The sequence below is a fragment of the Canis lupus genome, chromosome 13 (assembly GCF_011100685.1).
Source record: "Canis lupus familiaris isolate Mischka breed German Shepherd chromosome 13, alternate assembly UU_Cfam_GSD_1.0, whole genome shotgun sequence".
NCBI classification, from domain to species: Eukaryota; Metazoa; Chordata; class Mammalia; order Carnivora; family Canidae; genus Canis; species Canis lupus.
Window position 1 is genome coordinate 4,204,997 of NC_049234.1, and position 21,867 is coordinate 4,226,863.

Below are 21,867 nucleotides of genomic sequence, written 5' to 3' on the forward strand. Positions count from 1 at the left end.
ATATTAATGGGCTGAAGAAGAAAAACCACATGATCCTATTACTTCATGAAAAAAAGAAAAGCATTTGGCAAAGTTCAACACCCATTCATGATAAAAACACTCAGAAAAAAAAAAACAGGAATAGAGAGGATCTTTCTCAAAATGATGAAGAACATCAATAAAATACTTACAGTTTACACTGTACTTAATAGTGAAAGGCTGAGTACTTTTCCTCTAAGACAGAAAACAAGGCAAGGACTTCTGTTTCACCACTCTTACTCAACATAATTCTGGAAGTTTTAGCTAGGATAACAAGGCAAGAAAAGGAAAAAGGCATACAGATTGAAAAAGAGGAAATAAAACTGTCCCTATTTGTAAATAACATGATTGTCTATACAGAAAATCCTGAGGAATTATCCCTGCCACCCCCTAAAATCCCTAGAAATAATAAATGAGTTCATTGAGGTTTCTAGATGCAAGCTAAATGTTTAAAGATCAATTGTATTTCTATATACGAGTAATCAATGTCTGAACACCAAAATTTAAAAACATAGTACAATTTAAAATCACTCAAAAAATGAAATTCTTAGGTTATCAATCTAAAAAAACGTATAGAACTTGAAAGCTGAAAACTACAAAATGCTAATGAAAAAATCAAAGAAAATCTAATAAGCAGAGACATATTGTATTCATTGATTGGAAAGCTCAACTTATTAACATTATCAATTTTCAACAAATTGATATATAGGCTTAATGCAATTCCTATAAGAATCCCAAAAAGACTTTATAGACATCACTAGAGTATTATACAAATTTTTATAGAAAGATAGAGGAACTAAAATAGCTAAAGCCATTTTGATAAAGAAGAATGAAGTGAGAAAAATCAGTCTATTCAATTTCGAGACTTACTATATAACAACAGTAATCAAAACTGTGAAGCATTGCAGAGGAAAAGACTTAGATCAACAGAACAAACTAGAGAACTAAAAAATAGAGCCAGACAAATATGTCCAATTTATTGTGACAAAAGTGGGGAAAAAATTCAATGGAAGAAAGATATATTTTTAACAAACGGTGCTAGAATGATTGGACACCATAAGGGAAAAAAATGCCTCAAACTAAGTATTACGCCTTATAATTACTCAAAATGGATCACAGATTTATTTATTTTTTTTTTAATTTTATTTATGACAGTCACACACAGAGAGAGAGAGAGAGGCAGAGACACAGGCAGAGGGAGAAGCAGGCTCCATGCACCGGGAGCCTGACGTGGGATTCGATCCCGGGTCTCCAGGATCGCGCCCTGGGCCAAAGGCAGGCGCCAAACCGCTGCGCCACCCAGGGATCCCTGGATCACAGATTTAAATGTTAAATGTAAAACTATAAAACTTATAGAATAACAACAGGAGAAAAATCTTCAGAATTAAAACAAGATAAGAGTACTTAGTCCTGACTCCAAAACCAAGATCCATACAAAGAAAAATTAATAAATTGGACATTAAGGAGCGGCTGGGTGGCTCAGTTGTTTAAGCACCCCATTCGATTTCAAATTAGATCATGATCTCAGGGTCAAGAGATTGAGTCCCCAGATTCTGTGCTCAGCACCAAGGCTGCTTAAGATTCTCTCCCTCTCCTTCTGCCTCCCACCCTTGCTTGCACATGTGCTCTCTTTCTCTAAAAATAAATAATAAATTGGACATCAAAATTAGACTTTTTGCTCAACAAAATATCCTGTTCAGGGGATTAAAAGACAAGCTGCAGGCTGGGAGAAAATATTTACAAACCACTTATTTGACGAAGCACCAGTTATTTTTCAGAATATATAAAGAATTCCAAACTCAACAGTAAAGAAAACCCAAACAATCCAATTAGAAAATGAGCTTAGGGTATGAAGAGATATTTCACTAAAGAGGATATACAAATGGCAAATAAGTACCTGAGAAGATGTTCAACATCATTATCCTTTAGAGAAATCCAAGTCAAAACCACAATGAGCTATCACTAATATGCATCAAAATGTCTAATAAAAAAGTGACCATATCAAACACTGGCAAAAATGTGGGGAAATTGGGTCACTCACATATTGTTGGTGGGAATGCAAAATGCTACAGTCACTCTAGAGAACGCTTTGGCAGTTTATTTAAAAAAATGAAACATACAACTACCGTAGAAGCCAGGAGTTGCACTCCTGGGCATTTACCGCAGATAAATGAAAACTATGTTCATACAAAATCCTGTATACAAATATTTATAACAGCTTTGTTCATAACAGCCAAATATTGGAAACAAACCCATTTGTCCTTCAAGGGATGAATAGCCAAACAAATTGTGGTACATCATACCATGGAATATTTCTCAGCAATAAAAAAGGAACCAACTATTGCTAGGTGAGACCTAGATAAATCTGCAGATTATGTTGAATAAAAAAAGCCGTTATTCCATTTACATAACACTTTCAAAATGACACAATTATTGAAATGGAGAATAAATTAATGGCCGTCAGGGGTCAAGGAGTGATGGGAGTGGGAGGGAACTGGGTGTGGCTATAGATAGGCCTCATGATAATCTCTGGGGTGATGAAAATGTTTTATGTCTTGACTGTATATGTCGCTATCTAGGTTGTGATCTTGTTCTACAGTTTTACAGCATGTTACCACTGGGGGAAACTGGGTCAAGGGACAGAGAATCTCTCTACATTATCTATCTCAAAACAAAAAGCTTCCTTTAAAAAAATGGAAAACTATTTTCTTTGGCTGATAACAGATCTATTAACTTATTAGATGTTCCAGGTAAAAGGTGGCTAGTTTTTATGTATAAAATATGAGTCCAGGTTTGCAGGCCAGTGCTTAACATAAGCCAGGGAGGGGTTTTAGATATAACTGTTCCACTATAAGTCACTATTAGATTCTTTGCTACCTTGAATAGAAGTCTGTCCATGACAACAAAAATGGTGGGTCTTTATAGGCTTTTCCTTGGGCTGTGACTTTATGGACTTCAAATGGGTCTGGGCTAAGTTGTATGACCCCTGACCAGTTGATGCTCATAAGAACCCACAGTATAAACCACCGTGAGAGTCAGAATAGGAAACGTCTCTTGATAGATCAGTTAATAATCACTAATGGTATAAAACTGGATTTGTTTTGGCCTCCCCTCCTTTAGCCTTAGACCTAATCTAGATCACAATATTTTCACTACATTTGGGTCAGCTGGATGCCTAATTTCCTGTTATGGTAAAAAGAAACACAAACATTCTCTTGTATGCAGACTACACATGTGGATTTACCATGATCTAAGGGTGGTCTTCACAAGCATTTGGTCCTTATGGCTAATTATTGACAATAAGAACAGCTTCAGGTCAATTATCCAAAAGCCAAATTCAATGGTTTTGAATAACTATTCCTTAACTTTTTACTAGTTTATCTCAAATAATCCCATACAACCGGTAAGCAGATCTATGATCTGAGATTTATGTAGGAAAGGAAGAGGGACATGATCTGCCCACTTAGAAACAAGCGAGTGGGCTTTTCCAGGGAAGGCAGTCAGACTGATTCCCAGGAGGCCTCAGGTGACACCCGTTACCTTTGGGAATTTTCCATGGTCTGCTGGGTGGTCCTTGGTCTTATGGGCTTAGAAACCTAGTTTCATTATGCTCACCTTCTCTAGGCATATGAGATTGGATATAAAACCAAAACACCAATGCACTGAAAGGGGTGTTCCATACATGCTTTCATCAGTGCTTTGAGGCTACAAAGATGGTGTTCTCTAAGAACCAAGAAAAAAAAAAAAAACGTGTGCCCGTTGAGACTTAGGCCTACAAAATCAAAATGTAAAGGAGACTATAGACTGGAATACCTACGTGGCCGTGAGCAGCCCATTTTCTCTCTGTAGTCAACTTGTATGGGAAGTCAAAATTTTTTTTAATAAAGATTTTATTTATTTATTAGAGAGAGGGAGCACGTGTGCACTCGAGCACATGAGCAGGGAGAGGGACAAAAGGAGAGGGAGAAGCAGACTCTTCACAGGGCAGGGAGCCCAATGCTGGGCTCTATCCCAGGACCCTGGGATCATGACCTAAACCAAAGGCAGCAGCTCAACTGACTGAAACACCCAGACACCCCTGGGAAGCCAAATCTTAAACTGAGTAACAATTAAATTCATTTACCACATAAAAGATAATCATTATGATGGGAATACATGGTACCCATATTCTCCATACAAAATTCCTCTGCAGGGACAGTGACATGGGAAGCCAGAGTAATCAAGAGACTGCTCATAAACTTAGAAAGAGAATAAGAGAAGTGGGATTCATTGAATGTTTAATGGTATCAGGTACACACAGCATGATACATCCAGCTCACAATAGGGAGGTTCTTGCCTTGGAATCTGAACATTTGTGGCCACCTGGTGACAATCTCCTGCTTCTATCTCTACATGGGGAATGGCCTTCCTAGGCAAACAAACAAGATTCAAAAGCTGTTGACTAAGATTTCTTAGTTCCCTACACAGTGTACCATGGCTGGGCAATGCTTGTATTTCCTTCCATGCAAGCCCCACCTGGATAGCATTCTCTCTGAAGATTTCCACTTCAATCCACTGTGTTTTGATTTTATAGTTCAGCAATTAGAGGACCATCTTATTCCAGAGTCTTGGGATTCAGCTCAGGAGCCAACAAATACTGACAAACACTTTGCAACTTGTTTATCTTGGAAACCACCCCAAGAAGTTGTGTCTCAGATCAATAATGATTTATTTTTATTTTTATTTTTTATTGACCCAGGTGGTCATTGGTATAACTTCTCTAAAGCCCTTTAAGATCAAAATAATTTCTGCATTTCTAATGGAGGTGGAGGCTTGAGGCTTTTTCCCCATGGTCTATATTAGACCAGGCTCCAAATAATTTCCAAAGTCATCCCTTCCACCCTCAGTATGGTGTAAATAAACAAAATGAGGTAACTTTGAATGTACAACATGTAGGTCAGTAAGCTAAATATTATTTCTACGTATTTGTATTTAGTCTTTATTTTAAAAGAATTGATACATGTTTATGAAGATAGGTTTTTTATTCCTCCTTGTAAAAAGTCTGCATTTGTCTGTTTTCCACCAGTGGTGCTGATATCTTACTTTTGTCATGGGGTGACATAGGGTGACAAAGCAATTCATCTGCCAGAAGGAAGCCTTCTTGTGGCTGGGTTCATAAACATTATCTATTTATGTTGCTGACAGTAATTCCTCTTTTCAGCCATGACATTGATAGCGAAAAGTGCTTACATTTACTGTGGAATTTTAAGCACAGAATTCCTCTAAGTGGAATGATAATGGATCTTTGTTGTTGTACACCCTTTACAGGCAGGTGGCTTTGTTCAGGAGTTTATCGTTGGCAGTGATAAAGACACACACTAGTTTCTTCACCTGGGTCTCTGGTTCAAATCAGCTTGAATGATGACATACCTTTGCTGCCACATCCTCCATCAGCCGTCATCAGAAAAAGAATCTGGACCAGGGATTCAAGTCTAGGTGCCCTCACCACTAGGAAGCTGAGCCAGAGGCATCTGATCTGAGCCAGGAAATGAATTAGGGAGAGCTTCAAAGTATTTCAGTGTTAGGCTCTGGGGGCTCAACCACGTGGAGAGCCTGGTGTCCTCAACTATGTACACTGACAAACCACTAGCTTTCTGGGCCTTTTACAACATATGCATACCCACCTGGCAAAGACCCCCTCACTGCAAGTAAAAACTGAAGGGGTTAATATACCCAACCCTGGTCCACCTTCCCTCCCAGATTCCTAAGGGTTCTTTGTTGCTGAACCAGGCTGAGTAGGTGCAGGTGGTCTGTGCTGTAAAGGCATTCACATACAAGTTTTCATCTCATTATGACCTTCATACATTTCTTTGAAGTTCATCAATCTAAAAATAACTGTATTTTTCCTGGAAAGTTTTGCTTAGAAACTTGCCAGACTGAAGTTTCTTCACCACCTGATATTTAGTTGTACCAGCAAACTAAACATCAGTTATTCTAAAATATTAGACCTCTTGGCTCTCCATGGAAATGTATCCACATACTTACATTTTTCTTTCCAACTATCACTAATTTATTTCATGGCCTTGCAAAAATAATTTGTCTTTTCTGTTCTAAGTAGTTCCTGTCTGGCAGACGTTGTTGCATAAGGTGGGGTTATAATAAAACTAACACCAACCACCATCACCACCAAAATAAGAGCATTGAGCATTTCAGTATTTTCAGTACTGTACTAGGTACTTTACATACATTAACACATTTCATCCTCACAGTCTCATGAAGTAGAAACTTATCATCTCCATTTTATAATGGAGGAAACCAAGGTAAAGGGAAGTTAGCTAACTTGCCTCAGGATATACCCATGTCAAAAGAGATGGGTGTAATTGTTCTTTAGAAAGATAATGTTTCTGTTTGAGTCTATAAAAAAGATGCATGCTTATGGTTTTTATATATATATATATTTAAAAGATGTATTTGAGAGAGAGTAAGCACAAGCAGGAGAGGCAGTGGTAGAGGGAGAGAGAATCTGAAGCAGACTACACGCTGAGCACAGAGCCCAACTTAGGGTTGGATCTTCCAACCCTGAGATTAAGATCCTGAGATCATGACCCTGAGATCATGACCTGAGTGGAAACCAAGAGTCAGATGCTTAACTGACTGTGCCACCCAGGCACCGCACCCCTGCTCATGGTTTTTTCTTTTTTTTTTTTAAGTTTTTTAAGACTGAGAATTACACTTTTTAAAATTAAAAAATGCACCAAATTCTACCACCCAGAGATAACCACTGATAATATTTAAGTGACCTTTCTCCAAACATCTCTTCATATATTTATATGTTTATGACTATATTGATTTATAGTTATCATGGCATAAGTAGGATCAAACACACAGTATTTTTCTGTATTTTACTTTTTCCACTTTATCACATGACCTGGATGTCACAGCTCTTTTTTTAAAAAAGATTTTATTTATTAAAAAATATATATATATTTTATTTATTTATTCATGAGAGACACACACACAGAGGCAGAGACACAGGCAGAGGGAGAAGCAGGCTCCATGCCAGGAGCTCCACACGGGACTAGATCCCAGGTCCCCAGGATCACACCCTGGGCTGAAGGCGGCGCTAAACCGCTGGGCCAACCAGGCTGCCCTTCAGCAGCTCTTTACATGCTTCACAATGTTATGTACATCCCTCTGGGTGTTAGAGTGATTAATGCTGATGGGACCATCCCAGCCTGATCAGAAGAGAGGACTCCAGGTCAGAGTGTTTTCAGGCCCTGAAGGACTCTTGCCTTACTTCATAGCAGGTCTTATTTTAGTTTGATGTTTAACGTGACCATCCTGGAGCACACCACAAAAATCCTTTCTAGAATGCAATCCCAGAAGTACTGCTGGCTAGCGACTCAGACCAGAGAGCCTCATCCCCAGCTCTCTGGACAATTAGATGGGCTCTGGGCTGATGATGGTGTAACTGTATCTGAGTCATGTGCCAGCTGGAACCAGGGAAATCCACCACGCACACACATACCGTGGGTGGTAAAGCTAAGCTGAGAATTGTCATGGGTTACGTTATTTCAGAAGTACGGTGTTATGGGATGGGCTAGTGAGGGAAGAAATCTGAATCTCTTCAGAAAACTATCTAAATTTTAAGATGAGGGCTACTCCCATGCACCACCTTGGGACACACTATTCTCAACAGTCTATGTGGATAAAAGCTTGAGTTGTGCAGTGCTACTGCCTAAGAGCTGGCCCCACTGCTGGTCAGCTGGGGCTGGGGCTGTGGGACATAGTTATATCCTGTGGCCAGTTGAATAATTCTAGTGTGGTGGCTGATGCCCTGCAGAATACCCTCACACCTCTGGTACCCCTTTTTTCAAAAATCTTGCGGGGGAATCAAGCTAGGAAAGAGGTAGTTTGAGTGGATGTGCTTACATGGAGAAATAGATTTCTAGGCTGACTTTTGAAGAAGAGAAACCTGTGAGGCAGACATACTCATCTTGTCATTATGATCTCCTCAGGGCAATTGGTGTTGGTCGATGGAGGAATGACACCAGCTCATCAGAAGCACTTCTAGCACATTTTAAGAAAGGTTTTAAATTCTATCTTTAGACTTAAATGAAACGAGAAAAGGTACAAAAAAGAGAATAAACATCATCCATGATTCTTTCATCCTCTCCCAAAATAACCATGGTTAATATTTAGGTCTATTTCCTTCCAGCTTTTTCTGCTTAGCATTGGGTTTTTGGGTTTGTTTGTTTGTTTTTGGTTTTGTTTTTTTCTACTTAGTATTGTTTTTAAAGAGAGACAAATATCTATCTATACAAGTTCACCTAATATTTGAAAGTGTATCTCTTATTATCATTTAAAAAATGCTATGTAAATGTAAAGTATAATGGCTGCACAATAGTTCATTATCCAAAGTTCTACCCAAAGTTCTACAGCCACCAAAACAGTCCTTTAAAGCAATGGTCTTGGGGGATCCCTGGGTGGCTCAGCAGTTCAGCGCCCGCCTTTGGCCCAGGGCGTGATCCTGGAGTCCCGGGATCGAGTCCCGCGTCAGGCTCCTGGCATGGAGCCTACTTCTCCCTCTGCCTGTGTCTCTGCCTCTCTCTCTATGTCTATCATGAATAAATAAATAAAATCTTAAAAAGAAAAAAAAGCTAAAGCAACGGTCTTTCTTAAAGAGGTTGTCTGGGAACTAATGCTTACTTAGATCATTTCTCACCAGATTCCTTATACACTTGCATAAAATATTATCCAATATCATATTATCAGCTCTATAGTCTGGGAGGATGGCCTTAGTGAAAGGGCATTCCTCTTGCTTTCATTTTTAATTTAAATATGTTAAACTAGGAGCGCCTGGGTGGCTCAGTCAGTTGAGTGTCTGACTCTAGGTTCCAGCTCAGGTAGTGATCTCTGGTTGTGATTTCTGGTCATGAGATAGAGCCCTGCATCAGGCCCAAGCTCAGCAAGAAGTCTGCTTCTCTCTCTTTCCCTCTCCCTCTGCCCCTTCTCACACTTATGAGCATTTTCTCTCTGAAATAAATCTTTAAAAACAAGTGAATAAAAAATATTTTATTTTTTATTTATTTTAAAGATTTTATTCATTTATTCATGAGAGACACAGAGAGAGAGAGAGGCAGAGACATAGGCAGAGAGAGAAGCAGACTCCTTGCAGGGAGCCCAATGCAGGACTCCATCCCAGGACCCCGGGATCACACACTGAGCCCCAGGCAGACACTCAACTACTGAGCCACCCAGATGCCCCCCAAATAAATATTTTATTTTATTTATTTTTTGATATTTTACATTAATTTCTATCAATGGTAAATAAACAACCCCCTAAAACTTCAGAGTGTTAAAAAAATTATATATATATATATATAAAAGAAAAATTTCAGTTCGATGTCCCAAATTCTCCTCCCAGGATTGATATTGCCATCAGTCTCTTAGGCACTCTTCCAAATATGTACTGTGCACATGGAAGCATGTATGTAACAGTCATCCTCAGTTTTTTAAACTTTTATTTTATTTTATTTTATTTGAGAAGAGAGAGCATGGAACACGAGAGAAGAGCGGGGGAGGGACGGGGGGTAGAGTGAGAGGGAGAAGCAGACTCTCCACTGAGCAGGGAACCAGGTGTGGGGCTTGACGCCAGGATCCTGAGATCATGACCCAAGCCAAAGGCAGATGCTTGACCAACTGAGCCACCCAGATGGCCCTAGTCATCCCCAATTTTGTTCACACAAATGCCAGCACGCTGTACACACTGCTCTTGCCTTGCATTGTGCCTTTAATATAGCAAGTGTGGCCTAGTGGCTAAGAGTGCAGGATTTGGGAGTCAGACCTCCTGGGTTTAAATTCACTGTCAATTAGCCATATGTTCTTGACCAAATTACCTAACCACTCTGTGCTCCCATTTCCTCATCTGCAAAATGGTACCTACCTCATTGGACTTCTGCATGGTGCTATGGGTTGAATTGTGTCTCCCCAATAAAGGATCTGTTGAAGCCCTAATTCTTAGTACCTCAGAATATGAGGTATTTTGAGAGATAATCAAGCTACAATGAGGTCATGAGTAGGCTCTCATCTAAAAGGATGATCTTACAAGGAAAAATTTGGACACAGACATGCACAGAGAGAAAGCCATGTGAAGATGACAGTGATGCTGCCACAAACCAAGGAATGTCTGGAGCCACCAGAAGCTGGAAGAGAACAGGAAGGACCTTCCCTATAGGTTTCAGGTGGAGCAGAACCCTGCTGACACCTTGATCTCTGACTTGTACCCTGCAGAATAATGACAAAATAAATTGCCATTGCTCTAGCCACGTAGTTTGTGGTACTTTGTTATGGTGGTCCTAGCAAATAAACTCACATGATCAAAATAAGTTAATATTTGCCCAGAATTTCGACTATGCTTGATACTCATCAAATACTATATAAATATTAGCTGTCATTATTATATAAATCTGCCTCATGCTTTATATTGACTGCACATGTTTTCCTGTGGTTTGAGCAAAATTTATCATTTAAATATTTATTATCAAGCCCATCGTGTTGTCTAAAAAATTAGTACTTAAAGGCTTATAATGAAAAATAATAGTACCTTTCTTTACTCATTTTCAAACCCCCAGGCTCACTCCCCAAAGGCAAACATTTTGAATCACTCAGATCTTCCTTCTGGTATTTATCTCCATATTTCTAAGTAATGTGCTTATGCTGTTACTTCTTGATTTATCAGTCAGAGACTCTCTCTTCTGTCTTCCTGTTATGATAAATAAGGATTTTAATTTATAACAACCCCTATCTCTACACACAAACACACACACCCTCTCGTTATCTTCACAATATGATTATGTAATCATTTTTAGTTATGTAATAGATTGTTCAAATAGATTTTTTAAGTCTCTGAGACTGAACTAAGACTCCAAAGAGGAGAATAATAGGAACAAAGAGCCCCATATTCTAAACAGAGACTCTAGGCAATCCATGCAAGGTTTGCAAATCAGGTGGCCCCAAAGTGATTCTTCCAGCTTTAGCCACTAACTCTCTGCAATCTCAAGAATTAACTAAGTGGTGGGGGGAGGGTGGTGCCTAGCTGGCTCAGTCGGTAGAGCATGGAACTCTTGAAACTGCAATCATGAGTTTGAACCCCATGTTGGGTATAGAGATTACTTATAGATAAAATCTTTTTTTAAAAAAAGAAAAAGAATCAACTAGGGGGTTGAGGTGGTCTATGTTGAGGATTGTTTTGGACAGAGTTAGCGGTGTTGTTTTCCACCACATCCCCAAGGCAGGACGGGAAGACTCCTCTCGCTCATCCTAAACTTAATAAAGGGGATTTCAAGAGGATCTTCAGAGATAATGATAGGTGTCCCCTGAATTTTGAGGGGGCAGGAAAATACTTGGTGACTTGACAATTCAAAAAAAGTCAGCAGGCCGGAAGCTGGCTGAAGCAGCCTTCCTGATAGCACCACAAAGAGTCAAGGTTGGCCAGCATTTCTGGGGATTGGTGGGGCAAGGATGTGGTTTTCTGTAGGCCAGACTGAATTCTGTGGAGGAGAGCTACCAATAGGTGGCTTTCACAAGTTTCCCACCTAATAGTACCATATGGAAGGATAAAAGATGACTCCAATAAAGAGGGGACAACCAGAAGTCAGGTGCCAACTGGACAGTTGTCAGTGGTCAGCCAAATGAGGCACTTTCTAGCTGAAACACGTCCATGAGGGTGCTCTGTGGGTCAGCTTTGGACTTAAGACATATGAGGAAGGTACCCATTAGGGATGACAATCCTGCAGGCCAGAAGCTTTCCTTCCTCTCCTTTCTATCCCTTCCATGTCTATATCTAACTCTAGAGGAGCCAGAGGCAGCAGAGTGAGCAAGATGGAATCACTCTACCTAGGGTGGACAGATTTAGCATATAAAAGTACAGGATGCCCTGTTAAATTTGACTTTTAGATAAACAATGAATGCTTTTTTTTAGTGTAAGTACATCCTATGCAATATTTGGGACATAATTCTCCTAAAAGTATTTGTTGCATTCTGGAATTCACATTTAGCTGGGCGTTTTGTGTTTTATTTGGCATCCCTACCCATACTTCTTGCCCACTGCAAATTTCAAGCCTGCATCAGGCCCAAGCTGTGGGATAGGAGAAGTATAAACTGGATAAAAGCTTGACATTCTGACATCAGATTACTTTGGACTTTGGGTAACCTGAAAACAATTGAGACTATTTGTTAATAATCTAAAAGTAATTGGCAAAGTTATAGAAATTGTCTGATATTTTATCCAGGGGCGGCTGAAAAAATAAGATGGCAGAAAGTCCTTCCAAGAACCTTGTTCAATAAGCTACTTACAGGTGCATTAAATTCAGCATTTAGGTTATTATTTCTATATAAGTATTATTTGCTGCTAAGTTGTGAAGATTGCATTTCTTTTACAACGTTCTATTTTTTATTTGAGTTAATAATTGCCTACTTAAAGCATTTTCTCTATTTGACTGCATGTTCATGTCCTCTGTTGAACTGTTGAGTTTTCTCTCATTCATTTAGAAAAGTTTATTTATATATTAATAAAATTAACCTAACAGATCACTCTTCTAAGGGGAAATTAGAAATGGCAAGGAACAGAGGATGAGTGGAATTTTTCCAACATTTGTGTTGGGAAGCTTAGATTTTCACTGTGCCCTGTTGTTAACATCTGCTCTTGCTCTTCCAAAACAGTTTTTCTCATCAATTTTCTTAAATATTCCTTTAATGTTTACGTGCTCAATTCTTGGTTAAAATTTTCCCAAGGAGGATGTATATGATTAAGACAGCCTATTAGCATTTCTCTCCTTTAGACATGATCATTCATCCTTGGGATTTATTTCCAAGAAATTAACCCATTCCAGGAAAATAGTTGCAAATATCACCTCATGGAAATTATGAGAAATTTCTTTCAAGATACTATTACTGTGTGATTGGAACACAGAACACAAAGATTAAAATCTCAGATTTGTTCTTCCTCTGCCCATGATTTCATAATTCTAATCTCATAACAAATCTCATTACGATTTTCAGTTTTTCATTAGAAATTCAGAACCTTGCTGAGATTTAGTCTCTGAGCTATCTTTGAAGTAATGGGAATTACATTCAAAATGTTACATTATAGACTACTGCCACTGCACAGAAATTTCCATTGTAAATGGTTGCAAACCACTCAGCTATTTTCACATAGAATTCTTTTCCAAGAATTCTTTTGTTCTTGAGGGAAATAAAATATTCCAAAAACAAATATGTTAAAATATGAATTCAAAAATGATTTTAGAAGACAATAGACATAAAAATTGCATTTCAGATTAGATGTCAGTGAGTTCCACATTTATCAATAATTCTCTGAAGAGCCCAAGATGAGCTCCATTTTCTTATTTTTATTTACAAATTAAATTTTAAGACTGCAATGAGGCATGCTCATCCTCCTCTTTCATTTACTAATTAATTTATTTCTCTAGAATGAATGACATGCAGGAAGAGCTGGATTCCAGAATCCCTTCGCCCTGTAATAAAAAAATCTTTGCATGTCCTACAGATGCCAGCTCTGTTTAGACTCAGCGATACCATCCTCAGCATATGTCATATCTCACATTTCTGTTCTGCTTTTCTCTCTGTATTCAATGGGAAACCAGCTTCTTAGGAACCCCTGTCTTAAAAATTGATAAATGTTTCCTTACTTTGTCCCTCTGCAGCATATAAATTCATCTATCAGGTTTTGTGCTTATTTGACATAGTAACAAGATAAAAAATCCAATCATGCACAAATCAATTAATCAATTAAATGTGGCTACCAAATGCAGGATAGCCAAAGCATTGTAGAGGAGAAAGAGTGTCTGCTGAGGGACCATCATCTTCCTGGAAGATGCTTTCATTTTTGCAGTTTTCTGGAACTCTTGCAGTGGCTTCCTCAAAATAGAAAAGAAACCTGAAGGTCAAGAAGTCAGTTACTTGCTGAATGCCTTCAACTGATAAATGTCAAGATTTTCCCACTGCTCCCTACCTCACACTCAATACTCCAGCCATACTGAACTATAGGCAATTCCTAAAATGGTAATCATTACTCAATTGTCCCTGGTTAGCTTGGGACACAAAAACCATCATAATAGGAATAACTCTGATGCAGGGTTTCATGAAATTGTTGGAGAAATGCTAGAATCACCAGAAAACACTGATAAATAAGAGTCTTGCAGGGTTAAACCAGTTTACAATTAAAGAGGAAAAAATGGACATAATAGGATTGTCAAAAGAGAAACATTTGAATATCATAGACTAAGGAAGGCAGTTGAGAAAAATGAAGGACGTCTTAGTCATCAAATGTGCTACTAGACATGCTTTTTTTTCTTAAACCAGATTCCCAAGCCCTAACTCAACTAATTTTGTTTATTCTAGAGATTAGGACAGACTCACAGCTAATACATAACTTCTGTTAAATATATATAACAATATAAATTATATTTATAATTTTTCTTTTCACTTTCCAATATCAACTTCTTTTTTTTTTTTTTATAAACATTTGGAATTTTATTTAAAAAAAAAAAACATCACAACCATGAACATTGTTACAGTTAGAGGCCCTCTTGGTTCTTCACAATGATACTGAGCATGCTCACGAGGGGTTCCCATTGTTTAGTCTTTAGTTAAACAACCATCTTTAAAAGAAGGAAAAAAAACTCGGCACACTACCATTTAACTTGTTTTAATGTTTCTTCACAAATGGTGAAAAATACTAAAGTACAGACAAGGAATAATCATAATGTTGTGGCCAACATTATAAATATGGAATTATAAATTTAAAACATTTTCTGGTTTAAAAAATAAATCTGGTAGTCAATGCAGCCTTGCGGGGTCTCTGCATCTAGTAGGGCCGGTCTCTGCGCTCCTGACGGTGCTCGCCTTTATCCAGTTTTCCAGGTCCTCCACGCCCGCCTCTTCTTCCTCCCATCTGTTCCATCAAAGGTCCAGGGGGCCCACCAGGACCGCCTCGTCTTCCTCCGCCAAAGCCACCTCGGTCCATGCCCCGGCCACCACGGAAGCCCCCTCTGTCTCCACCGCGGCCACCTCTGAACATCCCACCGGGACCACCGCGGTCCATGAGGCCACCTCGTCCTCCCCGCATGCCACCAGGGCCGCCTCTGCCACGGTCACCCCCCGGGGGCGCGAAGGGTGGTGGAAGGAAGCCTTCAGGCTTTGGGGCCTTACACTGGTTGCATTCTGTTCTCCAGGCGAAGTTCTGGTTTCCACACCCCGGATTGGGGCACTGCCAGTCCCCAGCTCGGTGCTGGACGTTTCCTCCTCCAGATGGGTTCCCTCGGGAACCCCGGGGTCCTCTTGGGGGAAAGCCACCTCTGTCTCCTCCACTGCCTCCCATGCGACCTATGGGGCCCCCAGGACCTCCTGGGCCCCCTGGACCTCCACGGAGTGGTGGTGGCATCCCTCTGCCCTCACGGGGAGGCATACCACCCCGCATGCTGTTCATTGGAGGTTTCTTCCGAACAAGAGAAACCTTAAGTTTGCTTCCTTGAAAATCTTTTCCTTCAAACCACTCCACAGCAGCCTTGGCAGTTGGTGGGTCTTCATAGGATACTGTAGCATCACCTTTGGGCTTTCCTGTTTCCTTGTCCAAGTAGATATGGATCATGGGTTGTCCGGTTCTCTTGTCATCTTAACAACTCCACATTGCTTAAAGTCAGCAAGATCATCTAGAGTCACATTGTCATTTAGGCCTTGCACATAAATTGCACTGTTGTCAGAGTCTTCATCTGGATCTACAGGTGGGCCTAGATCAAGATCTGGTCCTTCATCCATGGGTCCACCAGGCTTATTGAAGCCACCTCGCTCTCCAGCACCCATTCCACCGCGTCCTCCTCCCCGCCCACCTCTGCTCATGCCTCCACGATCAAATCCCCCTCTTCCCCTGCCCCGGTTATCAGGGCCACTCATGCTCCGGTTCTCTCCTGGTCCGGAAAATCCTCCAGACTCCTGCCCATAAACACCCATGCTACTGGGGTGGTCCTGTCTGAATGAACTCTGCTGCCCGTAGCTGCTGCTCTGTTGGCTATATTGACTTGGCGCCTGGCTGTAGGATCCAGTTTGGGGGGGATAACTAGTGGGCGGCTGCTGCCCATAGCTGCTTTGTTGACCATAGCTACTCTGCTGTCCATAGCTGCTCGGCTGCCCATAGGTGTTCTGCTGAGAGTAACTGCTCTGATCATAACTAGTCGGCTGTGTAGAGGAGTAGCTGGTAGGAGGATAAGATGGTGGTGCTGTGACTGGCTGCATGGGGTAGCTCCCAGGTACCTGGGGATAACTGTAGTTACTCTGTCCATATCCTAGGCTGGGCTGGTTGTAACCCCCTGTGCTAGATTGAGGTTGACTAGTCTCAGCGGGTTTGTTACCATCCTGTGGTCTTGCAGGTGCGGTGGCTGCTGGCTGCTGCCCATAGGCTGGGTAAGCAGGCTGAGTGCCATATGCAGACTGAGCTGCATAGGAGGCCTGGGTGGTAGTGACCGTAGCAGTGGTGGTATCATAAGCACCAGTGCCGTACCCCTGGACAGGCTGACTGTATGCCTGGGGGGCAGTTGGAGTAGTATACCCAGCGGGAGGCTGTCCATAAGAAGTTGCATAGGCGGTCTGCCCATAGGTCGCAGTGGTCTGAGCCTGGGTATAGCTGACATCAGTGGGCTGTCCATAGGTTCCATAACTCTGCTGCCCATATGCCTCGGTGGTCTGTGCATATCCTTGAGTTGGTTGGGCGGTGTATGCACTGTAGCCCTGCTGGGCTGCAGCTTGGCTGTAGGTACTGTAATCCGTGGACGCTATTTTCTCTCCTTCCCTCTCGTTCTCCCAATATCAACTTCTAATCAAAATTTCCCCTATCTTATATGAAATTTTTGTGTTGGGTTCCATTCATGTCTTCCTTAGACACTAAATGTTTTTGACTATGAGGCTTTCTGTACTTTGCTGTTTCAAGCTCTGAACCTTTGTCCATGGTGTTATATCTGCCTGCAGGACCTTTCTCTGTTCTGCAAGGAAACACCTCTTTACCACTCTCAACCTTCTCCAATGCCATCTCTTGTGTGAGATTTTCCTCTGATTTTTCTTGCCCCCTCAGCCAAATGAATGAATCCAGGAAGAAACACATAACAGAAGAGATAAGTTACAAATGAAGTAATTAATTATTTGTTGAGAGGCAGTTTTCCATGGTGGTTTAGGGCACAGGCTCAGGCAACAGATTTCTTGGATTAAAACCTGAGCCCAGATAAAGAGAATTTCTGCTATCATGGAAAGTTCTACTAGATAGTACTGGAACACAAGCAACAGATTTTAAAAAACAACGAAGCACAAAGAAAGAATTCTAGATTTCTTTTAAGTAATGGTAGTATTACAAGAATGACTTTGTGCCCTCAGACCATGTTGGAGGGGTCCTTACCAATGTGAGAGCCTGGATGAGGAAATGATCTTTCAGCTAAGACTTGAGCAGGAATGTGTGTTTGGGAGGGTGGAGGTGCTATGGATTGGTTTGGTAAAACAGTCCCAGGGAGAGGGAGCTTGGCAGGGAAAACCTGAAGAGGGCATAGGACATCTTTAAAAGAAGAACATATACATATCAGGCTCTAATTCTGCAAACAAATTCATGGTTGGCATTGTGTCTGTATTGAAAAATAAAAGAATATGACCTAAAAGTGAATTAAGTGCCATAGGAAATAAACTCTTCTGGTTATACCAGGTCAGGATGATCAGAAGGGATGTGTCAGGAGGTTTCCTATTAATTCCTTATTTTTAATTATTTGTTCATTTCACACTTATCACATGTCAAATGGTGGTAAGAATTCTATTAAGAAACTCATTGAATGTCCCAAATAGACTAGAGATGTTACATAATGAATGGATGTTCATGATCTTTTTTATCTTCAGAAGGTTTTTGTTCCAGTTGAACTCACATCTTATTGATGGACATAGTAATTATGAGTAGAATATCAGATTTGGTTTCCAGTGCAATGTGCCTAAAATGTAGTGTTTCAGAAGCTTTTAATAGTGCTTATTAAAAATGCATATTTCCTCTTTTCCTGCCATCAACAAGCTGCGCAGAGGCAGAAGCTAAGGTCCATTCAAGATGTGGCTTCACCCATAACACACCACCATAGCAATACTCCAGTAATCCTGCTTTATAAGAGGTGCTGAAGACTGCCCTCATTCACCATGGCCTGGTCCATGGAATTTGTGAAGCTGCCCATGTCCTGGCACCAAGCCCAGCTTTGTGTGCTTGCTTCTAACTGTGATGTGTCAATGTCAAGTTGGTGGAGGCCCTTCATGGTGAACAACAAATTAACCTAATTTAGGTTCATGAGAATAAGAAACTAGGGGAAGAGCAGACCTTTGTAAAACTAACAGAGGGAAAATCCTAGAGTGGTTGGTTACAGTTGTGTGGTAAAGCACAAAGGTAGCAAAGAATCTCAAGGATGTCACAATGAATACTTCAAAGGCAAAAACTGTTGAACGAATAAACTTGGCACTTGTTTTAAAAAAAATGTATATCAGAGGTGCTTGAGGAGCCGTGGGCTTTGGTGCAGACATGGCCAAATCCAAGAACCATACTATACACAACCAGTCACGAAAATGGCACAGAAATGGCATCAAGAAACCCCAGTCACAAAAATATGAATCTCTTAAGAGGGTAGACCCCAAGCTCCTGAGGAACATGTACTTTGCCAAGAAGCACAACAAGAAGGGTCTGAAGAAGATGCAGGCCAACAATGCCAAGGCCATGAATGCATGTGCCGAGGCTATCAAGGCCCTTGTCAAGCCCAAGGAGGTTAAGCCCAAGATCCCAAAGGGCGGCAGCAGCAAACTCAATTGACTTGCCTACATCGCTCACCCCAAGCTCGGGAACCATGTTCGTGCCCGCATTGCCAAAGGTCTCAGGCTCTGCTGGCTAAAGGCCAAGGCCAAGGCTCAAACCAAGGCCCAGGCTGCAGCTGCGATCCCGGCTCCAGCTCCTGCTCCTACTCCTACAGCTCAGGTTCCCAAAGGTGCCCAGGACCCCACAAAGGCTCCAGTGTAGAGCCTTCTGCCTGCCAATGTGAGGACGGAAGGACTGGTATGACCCCTGGGCTTCTGTCTGCATGGGCCTGGTGTCTTTCTGTGCTATTTGTACAAATAGACCTGCGGCAGGATCTGTCAAAAAAAAAATGTATATCTTAAGCCCACTATGAACCCAGTTAGAATTTCTATGGTAGGATCTAGAGTGCTAACAGACTCCCAGGGTGATTCTACAGCATACCAAAGTTTGAGAACTTCCACTCTATTGATGTGATTCTAAAGTTGCTTAATGGCAGCCTGGAGCCAAGCTGGCTAAATAGGAACTGTCTGGATATTTGTTTTTGCTTTTAATTATTAACTTAATTCTATACTTTATGTGGATTTCACTAGTTTTCCCATCAATATCCTTTTCCTGTTCTGGGATCCTATCCAGGATACCACATTACATTTAGTCATTGTGTTTTATAGTCTCCTCTGGTCTATGATAGATTCTTAGTGTTTCTTTTTTGTTGTTGTTGTTGTTGTTATTTTGTTTGTTTGTTTTTATGACCTTGATAGCTTTGAAAAGTCTTGGCCAGGTATCTTGTAGAATGCCCTCAATTTGGGTTTGTTTGATATTTTTCCCCTAGTTATACCAGGGTTATAGATTGGGGGAAGAATACCACAGAGGAAGTATCCTTCTTATCACATTTTATCATAGGTACTACTCTCAACAAGATTTATCACTGTTGATGCTAACCTTGATCACTGGGCCAACAGAGTGTTTGCTAGTCTCTCCACTGTAAGTACTCCTCTACTCCAACACTGTACTCTTTGGAGCCACAAAGCACAACCCACAACCAAGGGGGAGGTGGGAATTCAGCTTCACTTCCTGGAGTGGAGAGTATCTACATAAATTATTTGGAATTCTTGAAATTCTTTTGTAAGGGAGGTGTATCTCTTCTTCCCCATTTATTTAATTAATTTATTTAATCATTCATGTATACCAGTATTTTTTTTTTTACATTCTAGGTTATAATCTAATAGTATGCTATGCATTTTATGCTCAGATTTTCCAGCTTTGGTCCTTGGAAGCTTTTTCAGATTGAGTTCTGTGTCCCTTTGACATGCATTTTGCATTTTGAGCATCTTAACAAGATGCTACAAGCTCATCTTGTGTTTCCAACTCTAAATCAGCTATTTCTCTCAGCAGAGTTCTTTTTTTTTTTTTAAAGAGATTTATTTATTTATTCATGAGAGACACACATTGAGAGAGAGAGAGAGAAAGGCAAAGACAGGCATTGGGGGAAGCAGGCTCCCCGTAGGGAGCCCGATGTGGAACTTAATCCTGGATCCCAGGATCATGACCTGAACCAAAGGCAGGCACCCAACCACTGAGCCACCCAGAGTTCTTTTTCAAAATATAAATTCCTGCCTCCCAACCTCAGAAACTAAAATCCAGTTGGTCTAGGGAGGGAGCTTGAGAATATTTATTTTTAATTAAATGAAACAGAACATGCTTATAGTAAAAATAAATTCAAACAATGCAAAGGGTGTGTGTGTGTATGTGTGTGTGTATATATATATATATAGTGAGAGTCTATCAGTTTTCTTCCCTAATAGATATTAGGGAAGAACTATCACCAGTTTCTTACAAATCTTTTCAGAAATAATCTACACTTATTTCTGAATATGCATATATGTATACAGTATAAATCACCCATATTTTTACAGCAATGACAGTATGCTACAACACATTAATGCATCTTACTGTTTTCACCTAACAAAACATCTTGGAAATTGTTACATGATCACAGATCAACATCATCATCTTCTATAGTGGCAGAGAGCTTCGATGAATGGCCATGACATACTTTATTTCACCCACTGTTTATTGATGACCATTTAGATTGCCTCTGCATTTTGCCATCACAAGCAATGCTGCTAGGAACATCCTGTATATACATTTTCATTCATGTGTTAAGGCATCACTATGCTGAACTAGGAGCAGTGAAACATTGGGCCAAAAGGTATATGCCTGTAAGATTTTCATAGATTGACAAACTGTTGTCCAAAAAGGTTATGGTAACATGTACTCCCACCAACAATGTGTAAGAATTTTTCTTCACATTCTTGGTAATAAATTGTTAATGTTGTTAAACATTTTTATCTTTGCCAGTCTGATATGTGAAAAATAGTAACTCGATGTTCATCCTTTATGAATAATAGCAATTGTATTTTCATGTTAATATTAGAGTTTTTGTAGGTGTATGATCTCCCTAATCATACTTTTGTCCTTTTTTCTATCAATTTATTATTTTTGTTATTGATTTGTTAAAACTCTTTCTATATTAAGAAAACAAGTATGTCTTTACTTTCTGTGTTGTAGGTATTTTTTCAGAACACATATTTTTGTAGTTTCCTGGGTAATTCTGAGGTCAGCCAGGTTGGGACTATGGCTAGGGAATTATATATTAATTAGCATGAATATGTTCCATGTGTTGGACACCTCCAGTCATACAAAATAGTAACTGATACCTTTCCAGGTGTGGTCTAAGGGTAACAAAAATCTCTGCAAAACCATCTCAGCTACTGAAAGTAGAGATTCCCAGCATTAAATCTGCCCTTTAAGGGGTAAGGCAGCGATTACCAGGGAGATCAACTGAGCACACTGACCCATTATTGTGCAACAGCAGACCGCCCCATCCCCCCCCTGCCCGGAATTGTCCCTAGGATTGGATACAGTTCGATCTAATTTAACAGAGACTCTTTTACCATAATACCACAGGACATAGGCATGGCATTGTTAATCAGCCA

General features: G+C 40.3%; 2 pseudogenes; one reads left to right on the plus strand and one right to left on the minus strand.

Annotated features, from left to right (window-relative positions):
* Positions 1–14,712: 14,712 nt before the first annotated feature.
* LOC100684172 lies at positions 14,713–16,878 on the minus strand (annotated as a pseudogene).
* Positions 16,879–18,604: 1,726 nt separating this feature from the next.
* LOC481990 lies at positions 18,605–19,093 on the plus strand (annotated as a pseudogene).
* The last annotated feature ends 2,774 nt before the right edge of the window (positions 19,094–21,867 follow it).